The sequence below is a fragment of the Lissotriton vulgaris genome, chromosome 2_2 (genome assembly GCF_964263255.1).
Source record: "Lissotriton vulgaris chromosome 2_2, aLisVul1.2, whole genome shotgun sequence".
Classification (NCBI taxonomy): domain Eukaryota; kingdom Metazoa; phylum Chordata; class Amphibia; order Caudata; family Salamandridae; genus Lissotriton; species Lissotriton vulgaris.
The window spans coordinates 105,907,747-105,926,973 of NC_141688.1; the positions used below are offsets into that span (position 1 = coordinate 105,907,747).

Here is a 19,227-nt window from a genome sequence, read left to right on the forward strand (position 1 = left end):
GAAAAGGGATTTTCTTTTTCACTAATCAGGATCAGTACAGGAGCTGGCGTAAACTGTTATGTTTATTGCTTCGAATATCTGTTTTCAGAAACAGGTGTAAATTGAAATTAAATTAACATAATTGGAGTTAACATTGTATGTAAAAAAGGAAATGTAGAAAGTGGTTGCGGTATACAGAATAGTTTTAGGAGCGTCATCCCAACATTAGACTTTTCTTGCGTTTATGCTGTACGCTCTGTTTGTGCCGTTATCTGGGTCTCTAAAACAGATTGTGTTCACTCCGTAAATGTCTATTCGCAAAGAATAGTTTTGTGAATTGTAAACATTTCATGACAGATTTTTTTTAAAGTCTGATATATTATGCGAATGTATAGTTTTTTCCGAATAAAAGTTCGTAAACAGATAATTTTTAAGGCGTTTTAAGAGATTGGAGGCTCGGCTTGTTTTGGGCTTCTCTGGTAGGAATTGTGCTTGCTTTCAAGGGGGGTTGGTCTTGTTTTGGATTGTAGACCTTAGCCTCACTGCGCAGAAGCTGCCTGAGCCTGGGCCTTGCTAAAGAAGGCAGCGCCCGGAGTCTGGGCAGTGGGCAGAGACCTGGGGGTGGCGCGGATTGACGGTGCTGAACTGAGCGGCCGAAGGCCAACAGACAGTCGTGGGTCGTACAGCAGACCTAGCAGGCGAAGTCTTCTACAGGTGAGGTCGGGCCGCTGCCATTGTTGTGCTAGGGGAGCGGGCTGAGGGGGGGTCAAAGGAGGGGGAGGAGGAGTAGAGGGGGCGTAAGCCGTAGTGTCAGGGGAGACGGCCGTTACGAGACTCCTGAATCTAGGAGGCCCTGGCCTGTGTTCTGCCAGTTGTGGGGGTGGCCACATTGGTTTCCTGTCGTTGCTTTTGTGTCACTTTGCTCTTTAGCGGCGGCTCCAGCTCAGCGGTGACAGCTGCTTCCTGTACCCCATACCCACTTTCATGTACTGCGTGACCCTATCTTCGATGGACAACTTCGTCTCCTCCTTTCTGAAAACGTTAAGATCCTATTATGGACCTGCTGGGGCTCCCCTTTTGAGATCCCATGAGATCTTCCCTTAAAGCCTCATGACATCTCCCATGTTTTGTTTCTGTGGTGGCCTTCTATGCAGCTATGGTTATTACTGTGTATGCTTGTCCCCCCTCCTTTCGTTCTGAATGAGTCCCTCCACCTCCTGGCTGTGAAGACGTGAGATTCCTCCTCCCAGACGTGATCTCTTGAGATCTCCCTGGGTTGTGATCTAATGAGATCCCTCTTACCATCTGGTTGTGATCACACTTCTTACAAGGTATGATCCCAGATGTAATCGTTTGATTCCTCCACTCCCAGGTGTGACTGTGTGAGATCTCCTAAGGGTGTGATCCCATCCCCAGTTTTGATAGATCGTCTGAGATCCTTCCTGACCTGCCAGGGATGTGATTGCTAAGATCCTCCAAACGAGGGGTGTGATCGCTGAGATCCTTCCTGCTCTGTCAGGGGTGTGATCTCTGAGACCCTTCCTGCTCTGTCAGGGGTGTGATCTCTGAGATCCTTCCTGCTCTGTCAGGGGTGTGATCTCTGAGATGCCTCCTGCTCTGTCAGTGCTGTGATCGCGGAGATCCACCCCTAATTGTCAGTGCTGTGATCGTGGAGATCCTCCCCTCCCTGTCAGTGCTGTGATCGCGGAGATCCTACCCTCCCTGCCAGGGGTGTGATCGCGGAGATCCTACCCTCCCTGCCAGGGGTGTGATCGCTGAGATCCTCCCCTCCCTGCCAGGGGTGTGATCGCTGAGATCCTCCCCTCCCTGCCAGGGGTGTGATCGCTGAGATCCTCCCCTCCCTGCCAGGAGTGTGATCGCTGAGATCCTCCCCTCCCTGCCAGGGGTGTGATTGCATAGATCCTCCCCTCCCTGCCAGGGGTTTTATCGCAGAGATCCTCCCCTTAGGCGTGTGATCGCTGAGATCCTCCCCTTAGGCGTGTGATCGCTGAGATCCTCCCCTTAGGCGTGTGATCGCTGAGATCCTCCCCTCCAGGCGCGTGATCGCTGAGATCCTCCCCTCCAGGCGCGTGATCGCTGAGATCCTCCCCTCCAGGCGCGTGATCGCTGAGATCCTCCCCTCCAGGCGCGTGATCGCTGAGATCCTCCCCTCCAGGCGTGTGATCGCTGAGATCCTCCCCTCCAGGCGCGTGATCGCTGAGATCCTCCCCTCCAGGCGCGTGATCGCTGAGATCATCCCCTCCCTGCCGTGTGGTCGCTGAGATCCTCCCCGCCAGGCGTGTGGTCCCTGAGATCTTCCCCTCCCCGCCAGGCATGTGGTCGCTGAGATCCTCCCCTCCAGGCGTGTGGTCGCTGAGATCCTCCCCTCCAGGCGTGTGGTCGCTGAGATCCTCCCCTCCCCGCCAGGCGTGTGGTCGCTGAGATCCTCCCCGCCAGGCGTGTGCCAGGCGTGTGGTTGCTGAGATCCTCCCCGCCAGGCGTGTGGTCGCTGAGATCCTCCCCTCCCCACCAGGCATGTGGTCGCTGAGATCCTCCCCTCCCCTCCAGGGGTGTGATTGCTGAGATTCCCCCAGCGGGTATGATCATTGAGCTCCCTTTCCCGAGCTGTGATAACTGATATCTCTTCCCCCAGGCGTATGATAGTGTGAGATCCCTTTCTCTCGGGTGTTATTGTAAGTGATCCCTTCCCCTAGAGCTGTGATTGTGTGAGATCTCTCTCCCCCCTTCTGTAGTGTTATTGTGTGAGATCTATCTTCCCATTTCTCTGGATGCAATTGCGTAAAATCTCCATCACTGTCCCAGGATGAGATCACATGAAATCTCTCCCTTTGTCCCGGCGTGTTATTGCGTGAGATCCCTTTACCCTGGCGTTTGATCGCCTGGGAACCCTCTGCCCAGGGTGTGATCGCCTGAGATGCATCCTTTCCCCAGGGGTATGACTGCCTGATATATCTCCCTGCCCTCCAGGAATGCGATCATCTGAGATCCCCCACCCACATGTTTATGAGGGATGCCCCTCCCCCTGCCCCATGGGTGTGTTTGCGGGGCACCCCCCTCTACAGGTGGGTTCACGTGAAATACCTCCCCACACTCTTCTCACCCCCCCCTCCCCCCCCAATAGTGTGGTTGCATGAGATTCATCCTTTCCCCAGTTGTGATCAAGTAGGATCTACTCCCCTCCCAAGTTGTTGCTGGGTAAGATATGCCCTGCCCCGGTTGTGAATGGTGCGATACTGCCTCATATATCACCTTCTTTATGATTGCATGCATCAAACTTCCCGACTGCCCTTTTAGTAATTTATGTGTAAATGTTTTGGAAATGAGAATTAGATCAGGTGATTTTTCATGAGTGTAGGTGGGGACATAGTTAGTATTAACAAGTGAATGGTTGGAGAGAAATTGAGTAAAGCGTGTTAGTTTGTTGCGATCAAGGTTAAATTCACCTATACTGAAGGGGGCTGAGTTTTGGGTGATACAGTCCTATGCCTAAACTGGTGACCAATGCTTCCCTCTATTACCAGCACCAAGAGACCTATAACATAAGTCTAAGATGGTGTTGTTGAATGAATCATTTCCCCCCTAAAGAGCTGTACATGAGCACCATGGGGGCATTACAGGTGGTAGTGATTGAGTCTACTAGAGTAGATGGTGAAGGATTAGGTTTAGGGTAGGGTTGGTCAAGAAAGACTAGCTTAGGAGATCTTCTAAACCCAAACTCTGCAGGTGTTGGGTGGTGAGAGAGTTTGGAAAATTCTGTTTGGGCAGCAGCTGCTGTGTCTGAACAGGCATTAAACAAACAAAAGATGATATTGGTAGGTTAATGGATTGTCTCACTTTGTTTCCAAGACCAATTACGTGAGGAGGGTATATGAGTTGAGAAGAAGGTGGTTTGTTCAATCATCATAGTATGAGGAGAGTAGAATCGTAATGAGATAGATGTGAGAGGGGAATCGGGTGCTGGGAAGAACCCTGAAGATTTGTGTTTCTAGACAACAGTGGTGATTAAATGAGAAAATGAGACTTTGGAAAGTATTGCATAATTCTGTGGAAGAGGTCTACTTGAAGGAATGTAGTATTTGTTGCTGATATGTCAGGTACCCCATGGATTTAACATAGGATTTAGCAGTAGTGGTTTACAGGCTAAAATTCTTCTACATTATGACCATGTTTGTTTCAAAGGAGTGCATCATTCAGTTAGGATATTTTCTTCTACATTGGCTCTGTACTGAAGAAGCTGAAAACAGGACGTATTTAATTTTTTTAAATTGTGTTTTTCCGGTGACCATACCTGTTAAAAGAAAGTTTTATATTTTGAAAGATAAAAAAAAGTATTCCTTGGTTTATATCTAGAAATGTAACTTATAAATCTTCAAAATCTTATAAAAAATAATTGAAGTGCAAAATAAGTTAGGTGTAAATCTTATAATTATTTTCTTTCGAGGAATCCATGTACTAGGATCAACACACCAGATCATAGTCTTATCAGCTTTTACGCAAATATGCAGTTACCTCAACTAGAGCTTGATCAGTTATTCATATTCTACTTTAACACACGTCTGACATCTCATTAGCATTTGTTTATGCTAAATTCTGGTTTAAGTTGATTGTTTCTCTCCTGATTTTTATCCTCAGTATATTTGCAAATGTACCCTTGCAAATAATAATATACCTACATCTCCATGTCCAGTCTTTTTCGTTTCTGTCGTATCCTTTTCTCTATTGTAGATTCACAACAAAATTACCCTCATCATTGTCTTGGCTATTTTGAGCCTCACCAACTTTAATAGAGTTTCCAAATCCCTCCAGCAGAATGATGAGTAGATTTCAAAGAGTACAAATTGGTTTGGAGGAAAGAGAGTAACATCCTAGTACTACCTCCTGTTCCGTTTACATACCTAACAACACAGCTATGGAGCTTTGTGAAAAATACCACTTTTCTTACTTGTTTCCTTTTCTACTACAATTATGTTTACCTGACGTATAGGGAGTATTTAAAAAAAAAAATAAAGGTTCACCTCTCTCACACTTGGTGACTTACTTTATCCTCTATGCTGCCTTCCCCACCATCCTGATGACGTGAAGTTTAAATAAAATCATTAAAATAGGTCTGCCCTAATACAGTGTTAATGGTTACAAGAAACCCTCCTTAGATGCAAAAAATTGCATCTCCCAAAAGAACTCAAGATGAACCCACCTTCCAGCATTTGATGTGTTTACTAGCACAAGTAGTATTCCTTTAAATAAGCTAGTTTTTTCCGGGGATAGATGATGCTTTAGCTTGCACTTGAGGCTCTTTGGGTTCTTTTGCTGTCATATTACACCATATTTCTGTAGAAAACCATATAATTGCAATATCATTCATTCATTTCTACATAATACAAATGTTTCCTCGTCTAAGTCTTCAGTGGAACAGCCTGTTTCCCCGAACAGTTTACCCCGTTGTTGCTATTTCTTAAAACAAGACATACTCGGGCATGTCTTAGCATTTTATGAGAAAAATATCTTACCTCTAATGCAGAGTTTTGGCAACTGCACAGGTTGTGAAATAGATTTGGTGCACCATCAAGTTTTGTTACTCTTTATTCTGGAAACAAGTTAGTGTCATAACTAGGAACTGTGAGGCAGCAGCCGTTGTACTTTCTTCACAAAGTGATGGTTCTCAAGTGCTAGTCTTGGTTTGTATCCGTACTGTGTGTATATGTAAAGGTTAGTGACCTAGACCTCAGGCTCTGCATATCAGCTCCATGCAGAAGTTGATTAAGTGGATGCTTGTCCTGCCAAATCATAAGATTGAGGCAGCGGTCAGAGGTAGTGAGAGCAAAATACACACCTATTCTGATAAAATCAGACATTACATAATTCACCCCGCTCTGGTTCCACATGGCAGGCTAAAAATCTTAGTCAGCATTGGGATAAGGATTAGTTTTGTTAATAGAATATTTTTGGGGCATTTCGTTTCCACAAAACATAACAGGTATAACAATAATAGCAGCGCTCACTCGATATTTTAAGTAGAAGACTACAATATTCCTAATCAAGCTTGGAAATTGTTCATTCTGAAACTTTATGCCACTGGCCAAAGTCCTGTTTTTGACGATTTAAAACTGTAATTTACTGTTACTACAATCTGTCAAATTAAGGTCAAAATATTAATTAGTAGTACTAGTGCTTGCTGTACTCCAAGTCCTAATGGTATACCTGTTGCAGTAATAAAAGCCAATCCCAATAAATGGAGCTTAATACTAACTATTAGATTTTTAGTTTTAGGGCTATTTCACCATCTTAGAAAGACTCTATCGCAGCCTACTTATTAGAGGGCCTAAAATTGATACCAGATGCTATCGCTTACTCTTTTTGGATTCTAATATGAAACTATTTGCTCAAATATTGCTCCTAAAACGTCTGACATGAGCATTGAATAGGAAATTGTTAAAGTTTATCCAAACAGGGTTTATCCTTACCTGCTCAACTATAGACTCTATAATAAGCCTAAATAATGCTAGTAACAAAAGCATTGGATAGTAAAAGGTACTCACTTTTTGTAAATTTTATTAATTACTCAACAATCAAAAAAGTTGGTAGGAACAGTCTTTGGGCAAGATTGTTTGCTTGGGCGATTGATCAGGTTTTACTTATTTTTTTTTTATTGACCTGCATTCTAACAATTGTCTTACCTATGCAATTAAAAGAGCTAATGTCTTAAAGCTGAGATGTGTCTTAGCCCCTTTGTTGTTTTCACTTTACTTCTGTCAAACATTGTAGATCATAATAATGATCTTGCTCTTAAGCTTGGTGGAGCCAGTCACTCATCTTTCATGCAGATGACTTGATTGTACTTTTACTTAGCCCCTGTGTTTATTTACCTGCTGCCTCCTCTGCCTTGCGCCCCGTTCCACCGTGGGTGTTCCCGTTAGTGTGGAGGACGCGTCCGCAAATAGCTGGTCCCCGATCCCATTGGCTAAATCTGGTCAGGTGAGACGCCAGGCTCGGAATCGGCCATATTTAAACGGGGCGATTAGAATTGCTCTGTTGGTCCTTACTCCCAGTGCATGACCAATATGCTCTGGTGATAGCGCTTTTAATTTCATATGTGCTCATGTCATTTCGATACTCTGTGTGAAATTTGATTTTACAAGATTTTCGCCGTATTTTAATGATCGCGTATTTGCGCATTGTACTTTTACTTAGCCCCTGTGTTTATTTACCTGCTGCCTCCTCTGCCTTGCGCCCCGTTCCACCGTGGGTGTTCCCGTTAGTGTGGAGGGCGCGTGGCAAATAGCTGGTCCCCGATCCCATTGGCTAAACCTGGTCAGGTGGGACGCCAGGCTCGGAATCGGCCATATTCAAACCGGATGATTTTCTCCGCGCATAGCGGACGTGCACAGCGGGCGTGCGCCGAAGTTGCGCCTAAGTCAAGCCCGTCTGCGCCCGTCTGCGCTGAGGACGCGCCAGACGCCAGGCGGGCTGGCCCTCGTTTCATCCTCCTGGCTAATCCTGAGTTGTACACCCGGTCCACACTACTCTCTCTAAGACATTTGCTCAGGACATTCCACTTTACTACATCTCCTGACGACCTTTCTAAGATTCATTGTTGCAAGAGGCCCCTAAGATCAATACGCTCCCGTCACCCCTTCAAAAATCGGGCTGATTTTGGGAGATTTCTGCCCGGAGTTAATCTTATAAAGGAGGCTGGCCTGCTTATAAATGCTAGGTCCTTGGTCCGTAACAATGTAGCTTTTAATGACTTTGTTTCCCAAAGAAACCCCCCTTGAGTCTTTATAACTGAAACTTGGGGTTCTGATTGTTCCGGTCCAGATCTGGTAGATGCAGTCCCTGAGGGCTACATTCTGACCAGGATGGATAGGGCTGGGCGCAGGGGTGGGGGGGCTGGGAATTATTTTTAGAGATACTTTTACCTGCCGCACCGAGCCTCTTTCCTCGCCCTCTGACAACTTCGAGGCCATGCACTTTTCCATTAACTTTCTCCCTTCAGCTTCCTTTTCTGGCATCCTCTGCTACAGACCCCCCGGTCCAAGAACTACCTTCTCCCAAAATATTTTCAAACTCATAGAGCCTTTTGTTGATAAGCCCTATTTCAGCATCCTGGGCGATTTTAATTTTCATTTAGAGGCCACAGAGGCCAAGGACACTATGGCACTAGTAGATGGTCTAGGTGCATGTGGCTTGGACCAATTGGTGGAGGGCTCTACGCCCTTGGCTGGCCACACGCTGGACGGCATCTTTTCAAATGATGCCAGATTAACGACTGGTACACCTATCCCCCTCTCCTGGTCTGACCATCGGGCAGTTCCCTTTTATCTACAAGTTAACCCTATTTCATCCAATAAATTCAATGGCAACTCCTGGGAAACCAGAAGAAACTACAAAGAGATTAATGATGACAGCCTTGCACCTTTTATGGATGCTTTTAGCTGTCTTTTCCCCTGCTGACCCAAACGGGGCTGCCGCTGGTCTCTCCAATGCCCTAGCCAACGCTCTAGATGCCCTTGCTCCGGCTAAATGTCACTACTCAGCCCGAAAGAGTCCTTCACAGCCTTGGTTTTCTGACCATTTAAGACTGCTGTGCCAGAAGTGTAGGCAACAGGAGAGGTCCTGGCATGCCCACCCTGACTCACGGGGAAAAGCCCTACACAAATCTCTATTGAGAGATTATAGGAAAGCCATTATCGAGGCAAAAAAGTCATTTTTCTAACTTGACGGCCTCCCTTACATCATCTCGAGACCTTTTTAAAATTATTGAATCACTATCTGTACCCAAAGTAGCTGACCCCACTACTGAAATACAGACGCTCTGCAATAATATTGCGAGCTTCTTTCACTCTAAGATTGCTGACATTTACACTGCCCTTGAAATCCGCAATCATGAGTTGGATATCAACGCAGCAGGTGCCTTCCCTCCCCAGTCCTTCTCCATACTGAGAACCTCGTAGTTCCTCCCAAACTTCGGCTCACCGGTTTCCCCCTCCTGACTTTAGAAGACCTGAACCTTCTTCTAGACGCCACCAAGTCTTGTTCTCCCCTTGACCATTGTCCTCTAAGAATTCGGTAGTCTTGTAGAAGGAGTATTCTTCCTCCTCTTTTAGAGGTTGTGAACATGGCTATCAGTGAGGGGATCTTCCCCTCATTGTGGAAGACCGCCGTGGTTAAACCTTTGCTTAAAAAGCCCTCTTTGGATCCGAGGGTATTAAAAAACTATCGACCTATCTCCCTACTCCCAGCCCCTGCTAAGATACTTGAGGCCCATATAAATCGAAACCTCTCTGCCTTTATTGAGAATTCCAATGTATTGGATATCTCTCAACACGAGTTCCGGGCCGCTCACAGCATGGTATCAGTCCTCACGGTTGTGGTTAACAACATCCGCTCGGAGGTAGATAGGGGACATTCCACCCTGCTGGTGGTGTTAGATCTCACAGCAGCGTTTGACACCTTATCCCTATCAATCCTGATCTCTAGGCTCAAGGATATTGGCATTGAGGGCACTGCCCTCATGCTACTCTCCTCCTTTTTACATCATAGGGAGCAGAGAGTTAAGATGGGCAATTTTCTCTCCGCCACCAAAGCAGTGTAATGTGGTGTTCCTCAAAGCTCCTCGCTGTGCCCGGTATTATTTAACATCTATGTTACCCCACTTGCTAAGGTGGTGAGATTCTTTGGTCTGGAGGTGCTGTCGTACGCCGACGATACCCAGATCTTGGTCTCCATCACCCAGTCAGCAAGCGACTCTGCCCTAAGTTTAGAGCCTGTATGGAGGCGGTTTCCCAATGGATGGTGCGAAACCTTTTAAAGCTGAACGGTGAAAAAACCGAAGTCATGATCTTTGGAGGAAGTCTGGATTTATGGTCAAAGCACTGGTGGCCATCCTCCCTGGGGGAATGTCCTCTCCCCACTCTCTCTGCCAGGAACCTGGGTGTTCTAATTGACCCCGCCCTATCATTCGACTCTCAGGTTAGCAGAACGGTGTCTACTTGTTGCGCCATCATCAGAACACTAAGGAAGATCGCTCCGTACCTGTCCCAGGCAGCCCGGAAACAAGCACCAGTGGCCTTGGTCTTATCCAGGCTAGACTATTGTAATGCCCTGTATAGTGGCATCAACAAAAGTTCCATCCACCTCCTTCAAATGGTACAGAATGCGGCGGTCAGGATGGTTCTTAATTTACCTAGACTAGCCTCTGTAACCTTGGCTAGAAGGGATCTCCACTGGCTTCTGATTCCCTCCAGGATCTATTTAAAACTTCTCTGCCTGGCCCACAGTGCTGTTCATGGCACAGGATCAGAGGGTATTATGTCCCTTCTGTGTGTCTACATCCCTAGAAGAACCCTCCGTTCAACATCCAAGAACCTGCTTTCGGTCCCCAGATTTGTAAAGGCAAGATGGGGAGGTAGAGCCTTTTCCATCTTGGCTCCAAAACTCTGGAACTCTCTTTCTTTGGAGCTTGCTAGTCAGCCTTCCCCGGCGATTTTTAGGAAGACTTGGCTCTTCTCTCAGGCATATTAGTCGTCCGCGCTCCTAGTGGTGTTGCGGTCCTGTATTCGGTAGTCTGGACTCTTTGTCTGTCTGTCTTCGCGCCTTGATGCCCTCTGGGGCTAAGTTCGCGCGTTATAAATCACCTTTCATTCATTCATGGTATTCTGTATCCCAAACAATCCTTCTCGGGCAACTAAACCGATTACAAGTATATAATGCTTCAAATGGTCTTCAGCTGACTTTAGCAAAAACCGAATTGTGTCCCATATGTGTCATGATCCAGTATTTAAATGGGTGGGTGATTTATCCCCATCTAAAAGTTTTATTTGACAACTAATTGAATTGGAACATTCATGTTACAACTTTTAAAAACTAGATGTCTGGGAGCTGGCATTTAGTTTAGCACAGACCCAAGCTGGCTACCCGATTTTTTAACATTGACGAAACACGAAACGCCATTCCCGCCGATAACGTGCATTTGCACTCAGAAAGCCGGCATTTCATCATTTACTTCCGGATTTGAACAAGTATAGAGTCGAGCTGCGTACAACTATTCATCTACACGTGGCATGCTTGATATACCAAACTAGACAATCGATCCTTCTCTTTTTTTGTGACAACGTTTCAACAATTATAGAACCTTGCGCTACGAACATCTTTTCAACAGCTGCGCTTTTTACGAAGCACACTGAGCCCCGTGCACGCGGTTCCATACGCACCTCTGCCTAAATATACGGTGCTCCAAACTTCATTAAATTACAGAGCGAACATTCTATGAACCAATAAAAGGATTCTTTTATACTCCAGTTAATTAAGACGTGCTCACCTTTACCGACGTAGTGTCAAAACGCCAATATCAAACTTTTAACTCGAGGAGTGGCTCGATTTATCCACCGACAGTAATCCAGAAACAAGATGGTTGTGTCCTGAGGAAGACACATTTCAACGTGTCGAAACGCGTAGACGGAAACCATCCCCTCTTTATATCATTGGAAACATTATCCATATATACTAATGATATGTTTACTGAAAGAAATATTTTTATTGTGTGTTTTTAAGTCATTATATCAATGAAACCCTTCATGATACGTTTATCAAATTTATTAAACTGAAATCTCTGTTACTCTAGTGCCTTATCATTCATTATTTATTATTTAATCTTGTTTTGTTTTTTGAACTTTGCTAGCACTTGTGGGTTGCCTGGGTTGTTTAGTTGTCATATATTGGGAGCTGGCATTGGTCATAAGTATTTTTAAACAAGTATTGGGTAGGCCGTAGGGCCTACTTTAACAGTGGCTGCAGCTAAACCTGTTCCCATATTGATATATGGTTGTTTAGTAAATCCCACAAAATGATTGGACATTTAGACAGCATTTATATATGTTGTTTACATTGTCTCTTTAACCTTAGTATTACACTTCCTAATTATATGATTAATCTGCAATTTGGGCTTGTGTCCCTAACTACTCTTGATATTTTGTTAGTTAGCTAATTAAAACTTTATTCGATTTTCTTTCAAATCGTAAAGGTACATAGAAAAAACATCATGCAATGTAAAAAATCAGTATCCCAAGTCCCCGAACATTCAACACAATATATACATAAAATACACTAAAGATAAAAACGCATACAATAAAAATAGCTCATCTCATCAGTTAAAAAAACAACTGTTCTATTAAAACCAGTCTATAATTCATTTTCAGCCGCCATTAAAAACCCCTGATTTTAAAAAAAAAACGGGCTAAATAATAACAAATAGTGGATGTTTTTAACATCTGAAAAAGTAAAAAGCTGGCCGCACTTGATTCTAATTCTGATCCAACAGAAGAGGCCAGACTAAATTGTGGCACAACCGATTAAATCTAGGACATATAACAATATCTACAGGGAGGGAACTTGATCGCAAGAGCAAGGAGGGAGATCTGAGACTGTACAAGCCCCTCTAGGTAACAGAAGTTGATAATCTTGTTATACCTGAAGCCTCCTATGATATGAAGACGTTTCCTACAGTAGTTAGGGTTCAATACCCTGGCCAGTCTTGATCATAATGATTTGTCGGAAGGAAAGCTTATGAAGGGCTAAGGCTTCCTGTGCGAAATAAAAATTAATCATTTCATAAGGATTTGGAAATATCACTAGATTATAGTAATAATAATGATGATCTTTATTCCGCATATATGTAAAAAATATGACCATAAAAGATACACATCCATCAGCACAGCAATACAGTACAATAATCATCATGGGCTTCCAGGGCACCACATCAGCCAGCATAAGAAGAAATACTGAAAAACATCTTAAGACATCATAATAACATTAAAAAAAAGTTAACAGGTGTACCACGCACTATCCCCAGTTAATGCACCAGGTGCTCGAAGGGCTCCTCCATTTGTTCCCCTCGTATTTCTTAGCTTAACTGCAGATCTTAAAAAATTTGTGACACAAAATAACGTAAAAGCATCAGGCTTATAGTAGCTGGATGTAGGTTCAGCTATAATTTATCAAGAGACAGCCTTATCTAGATTCATATTTGGATGTAAGGACCAAAACAGATTTTCTACAAAGATTTTTTTTTTTTTTATACATTTCAGTACTACATTTCGAATTGCTTCGTTTAAGTTCGATTAAAAACAAAGATGTTGTTGCCTTTGTTCTGAGGCTAAATAAACATTGGCACATATTTTTTATTTTTATTTATTTATAAAGTCTTATATAGCGCGAACAAGATCCCGAAGGATATCAGAGCCCTTTACAAAAGGATGGAAGGAAGGACATAAGTGCAATAGCGACATCAAGTAAGAATACAAAACCGGAATAATCGCATAATTACAAGACTAATGATTTAAGGAGAGTAATACAGTAAACAGGTATATAGCGGGCTACAAAGGAGGGCACACAATGAGGTAAAGAAGAGCAGCATCAAAAGATGGTACAGTGGTTTTAGGATCAATGACTTCGAGCAGGTGAGTCTAGCCCAGTTAGGGTAAGAATTTGTTCATTAGGAATCTTTTGGCTTCCAGTTTGAAAGCAGTCATTGAGGAGATTCTGCGTACTTCTGGTGGAAGAGAGTTCCATATCTTAGGGGAAGCGCCGGAGAAGGCTTATTGACAAGTTCTCTTTTTGCTAAGGATGAGTGGTTTCAGGAGGAAAGTGTTAGCGCTTCTTGAGGCTCTGCCACCACAGGATAATTCAAGCTTTTGCGCTACGTACCAGGGAGTTTTGAAGTGCAGGGCTTTGTGCATCAGAACAATGATGGAATCAGTACTATTCTTGATTATGAAGCCAGATAAAGACTCAAGACGACTGTGGTTCATACAGGCATAGCACAGAGCTAAATAATGATGTTAAAATATTTGCTAAAATCCTAGCCTTGTGGTTCAGTTCTGTCTTACTCAGTCTAAAATTGACCTGTCAATGGGATTTCATCAGGGACAGGCAGATATAGGACAATATCCAACTGGCTGTTGATATTATAGATATAGTCAAAAGAGAAATAATTTATGATACTCCTTTGACAAAAATACGTTTGATAGGGTCGAGTGGTTTTTCATCAAAAGCCTTTTGAATAGGATGGGCTTTGGCAAAAACATGAATTTGTACATTCAATCAAACTACATAAGAGCAACAATTAAAAATAAATACATTGTTAACTCATCCCAGATACCGGTACCAAGGGGAATGAAACGGGAATGCATAGTTTCACCCTACTATTAGAGCCCTTAGCACATACCATTAGTTAAGCAGCATATTCAAGGTATCAGCATAAATTTGCCAAGTTATCATATTATATTCTCTGATTCCTGACTGACTATAGGAGCTTGTTCCCTGATTTATTGAGGGAATTACACCCATTCTTGAGGCTGTGGGGTCTAAACTCAGCCTTTCCAACTCAGTTGGAATGAGATTTTTCGATTATGATCATAGGAGCGAGGTCCCACTGACTTCTAACAGTCCTGACTACACTGAGGGACCTATTAAGTACTTGGGGATTTTCGTACCCAACTCAATTACCTTGTTTTAGGGAGCATATAGTCCACTTATACCTGATGTTCTACTCGAGGACTTATATAGGTGGGGGTGACTGGAAGTATCATAGATGGGCAGAGTTGACAATATCAAAATAAATGTAATGCCCTGCCTCCTCTACATCCTCCAAATCTGCAGCAAAACAACTGTCCAATCAATACAGAAACATAAGAAATTTGTTTGGAATGAGTAATTCTCCTGGGCGGTTAGGGGCATCATCTTTAAATCCACCCGCCGTAGAGCAGCCCAATTGAGACCCGCACTAGAATGGTCACATATACTCCATATGAAACCCAAAGTCCAGAGGAAAAAGATAGGACACACACCCCTTTGCCGTATTTGGTGTCTTACCACCAGAACTCATCCACCAACAGTGACACTGATATCTGTGATATAATTCCTTCAACAATGTGATGTATTGAAAAGAGCCAGGTTACGATCTGATCAACCAAAATGGCCAACTGATAGGGGCGGGAGCTCCACGGCTAGGGCGTGCTGTTCTGCGTAAATCCCCAGAAGACAGCCCCCTATCGAGTCGCCGCCCTTCTGAGACCGAAGGCAACAATACTGGCGATCCTGCACAGCTAAAATAGCTGTCAAGAGAGTATACCTCTGACAAAAACCAAATGCAGCTGATGTCTGAGATTCAGGGCCCGTTGCCCTTCACCAGAACACATATCTACATACTAGTATGTTTGTTCTTCACTACTGCTTGCAGATTTCCATGTTTGGTTTACAGTTTGCTGTTTGTTGTGAGCCTGCAAAGGCGGGTCTCACCTATTGTGGTCTCCTTCTCTTACAATGTTTGGGGTGGGTGGCTGGGGTGAAATGGGTGGGGGGATCGAGGTTGGGTGGAAGTACGAGTTATTTTCCTCCACTGTTCTTATATATTATATGTTATAGTTATTTATATGTCCAGAACTGTTCGATCTAAGCAAAAAGTGTCTGCTGACAACATTTGGTGATAGCCGGGTGTGAGGCGACATCCTGTTTACAGAGGCATTTCAAACAAAGCTGCAAGGTGTAAAAATGTTTTAGATTCGTTTAGTTGTTTAAAAAATTGCAAAATAATGCTTGAAATTCGACCATAGTAAATTTGATTTATTGTCCAATTGATGTTTCAAGCTTTTTATCTGACGTAAGCTTGCTAGTCACCCTCAATATAACTAGATCCAGTCTAGTCACATTTTCTTGAAATGCCCAATGCAACCATGTTCAAGAACCTTCTCACCTCAGAAATGGATTTATTTATGTATTTATTTATTTGTGAAATTTGTAAAGTGCAACAAATGCCCAAGGGCGTCTCGGCGCTGTGAACGTGGCAAGAAAGAAGGGGAGAATTATTTATTGAACAGCCAGGAATTTATTCTTCTACTGAAAGCTAACAGAGTGGGACTGGATCGAGTGTCTAAATCAAGAGAGTTTCAAAGTTTGGCTGTGGAAACATTGAAACGGCGATCGCCCCAGGAAGCCGTTTTGGTGCGCGGTACGGACTTCAAGAGGGCGTTGGAAGATCGTAGTGGTCGGTTGGGGATGTGGAAGGCTAAGGAGTTAAGGAGGAATCGGGGTTCTTGCTTGCGTGAGGCTTTATAAGCAATGCATAGAACCTTGAATTTAATGCGTTTTTTTACTGCAAGCCAGTGGTAACTTTTGTTGATATGGGCGATGGGTTTGAACTTGGGAGTTCCTGAAAGCATTCTTGCTGTCGCGTTCTACACCGACTGTAATTTACGGATGACTTGTTTACGGATGTGTGCGATTCCTCTTCGGTTTCCTACACATTGGACACCCATGGGCTTTTATATAATTTTATTGTTGCAAGTTTCACTCTATTGAGGATTTTTAATAACACATATCTTACTCTTGTCTATATCATGACTTCTTTTGAGTACACCATCCAAGCTGCTTCTTCAAGTGGGCCTCAATCTCTCTCACGCTCTCTCGCTTTCCAGTCTAAGCCTCTGTGTGTTCACTTACAAAATTACCTTTGAAGATTCTATAGATCTCTTGACTAAGGACTGACCATAACTTCTTGTCAAATGTTTAGTCTCTTCTTTGGTAAACGCCATGTACAGCAATAAATTTCCTGGAGAAGAAGGCAGAAAACTGAGTACATCAAATATAACATTTTTGCACCTTTTGGTTATTAGCAGTACTTCTGTTTCATTCTGCACATGGTAAGTGAAAAGGAGAATCATTTTTCCAGATAAGTGGACTTTTTGCAGACGTCCAAGCTTTAAGCTGCAATTCACTGCAGTGCAGTGGGAAACCTTAAGTATTTCAGCCGAAGTGTCAATGCAGGTGGGTTGTCGTGTCTTGACAATCTGGTGAAACTTTGTTTTGGTTTTTCAGAAACAGACTTCGCAAGTTGAGTTTGTTCCGTAAAAGCAAATGCCCCTGATGCACATTAAGTTTTCTTGTGAACAGGAAACATCGGCATCCTATCAATGGCGGGCCTATCTGATTCTGACTCACCAATGGGGCTCTGACGGATAGGACACCAGCTAATGGGTTTGTATGGCATAATGGCTGGGGTCTCAAGCATCAACAAGCTTTCAGTCCCCTGACTCTTAATAACCCGGGGAGCTGAAAGGTGAGTGGGACCGTATATCCACTTATATAGTGTAGATATTCTTTTTCCACCTACCACTCTTTTGTTGTGAGACAAGTTGTTAATTGGGTTATATGATAGATGCATTGCACAGCATAGCTTGTGCCATCCAGCGTTTCATAAATATTAGATACGGTTTATTTAATGTAAAGCTTCTAATCTACCCAAACCTTAAATCCTTTATTTAACTGACCCTCCCCGCCACCCTAGCAATTATGTTCCATCATTAGGATTTGATCCATTAGTTTCTATGTTCATGATCTTTTATAGCAAGCTGTTGTGTTGTATAGGACTCTGTCTATATCCTTCAACTAGCCAAGAAAATGTAGGGCTTTCAAACCAGGATGGCACATTAGATCGCTGTTTTTTTGCCATGCTTTGTAGTACTGGAAGCCAAGTAGGCACAAAGTCATCCTTGTCTATGAATATTTGGTTCAGTTGTCGTCCCAGGACCATAGTCCCCCCCCCAAGTTTTCCAAATTACAATTGTAGTGATGGTGACGTGGTTTGCTTCAAAACTTTCGCTACCGTCATATTGGCTGCTGTCATAATCTGGACAGGTTTCCATTCTTTCCCTAGTGAGCTACAGCTCCAATACTCCAGCCTGAGAACTAGAAGTGTTGTTTTTGAATCATTGAGTAGCGGAAATTCTATCATCTGTTTTGTTGCTGCAAGTATTTCTTTCCAGTAAGTAACTGTGTTCAGACACGTCCAACAGATAAGGATTTAATCCCCTCGTTAACCGCATTCTCTTCAAAATTGGTCTTATTTTCCAAGAAAGTTCAAGTTCCGTTTGCTTGGGTCGGGTACCAAACTATTGTGTGTTGGACAAACATTTGGTGTCTTCTTGTCATTTCTAGTCCTTCTCACTTCTCTACTGGTATTGCTCCCCGGCCCCAAATTGTCACTGCCTACTGGGCCTAATATTTCTGTTTACAGTGTATTTGGGAGCTGTCAGAAGTAGTTTATCTAAGAGGGTCGTCTTTAAAGCACTGTCTCTTAATTTCCGTGCCTTTGGTCATTACAGCCAGTCCAGAAACGACTATCTTACTTCCACCAGTTGAGGTCCTTTTATGCCAATCTGTTAACAGTCCCCATGTATTGCTGTTCCAACATGAGTTAGTATGCTATTAAATCTTTAATAAATAAATCTTTACGTAATTTTTTTAATGACCAACTTATCACATTCAAAGCAAAGGTCTCCGATGAACGAGAGGTTGGGTGATCCGCTCCATTGGCAATAATAGTCTTAATCTCTCCTGCAAGCCCACGTTTTTCTTATATCATCCTAAATGTACCTGAATGTAATCATTGACTTATTTGTCTTAATAACGAGCTTAAAAAAAGTTTAAATGTACTTACTTTTGGATTTTTAAATATTGATAATATTTTGCATGTACCTTATTGCTTTTACTCCTTTTGGGGCATTTTGCACTTTTTGTAAGAGGTCGACGTTTCTGGTTAAAGATGTGTTGGAACTTTGCCTTATTGTTCCATTGGCAGGAGCAATATGTTTTCTTCACAAGATTTGCACCACACCACCATTGATTAAGGGGAGTCTTAAACTTTCTGAAGGAGTACCGGCATTGGCAGGGTGTTCTAGAATATAGCTTGTTAAAACATATGTGTGCAAATTGAGATATTAGCAGGACCGCTTCACTGCGGCTCAGTTTCAGTGCCGCAGAACTTATTGATGGGGAGGGGAACAAGCATACCCACAGACATCAACGATAACACCTGCATCAGTTTAGGGTTCTTATGACCTCCAATTTACACACTTATTGAAATTGCCCCTTCTGAGATCATGATTTGCCATTTCATCACATTCTCAACCAGCAGCAGCACCAACAATGAAAACATTATGTAGTGTTTGTGTGGCACCTTGTCATGCATTTTTCCAACACCATGATTCCTCTTTTATGCACAGTATACATCAATAAGTGAGTAAACACAACTATCAAGGCCGCTCATGAACATCCAGTATACCATAGAGGGGCACAAACTGTACTATTTGAGGTATAATAATCAGATGTGTGAAACATATTAGGCCTGTTGAAAAAAATGCGAATAAAGACGCGAGTAGAAAAATCATATTTCAG

General features: G+C 43.3%; 1 protein-coding gene across 3 annotated transcripts in view; it reads left to right on the forward strand.

The window, feature by feature from the left end:
* The first annotated feature begins 505 nt into the window (after nucleotides 1-505).
* Nucleotides 506-19,227, forward strand: part of RNF111 (ring finger protein 111) — a 370,041-nt gene continuing 351,319 nt past the window's right edge. For all 3 annotated transcript variants that reach the window (XM_086959381.1, XM_086959382.1, XM_086959383.1), the window contains exon 1: nucleotides 506-693. The gene's annotated coding sequence lies outside the window, so the exon portion shown is untranslated. The remainder of the gene's footprint in view (nucleotides 694-19,227) is intronic.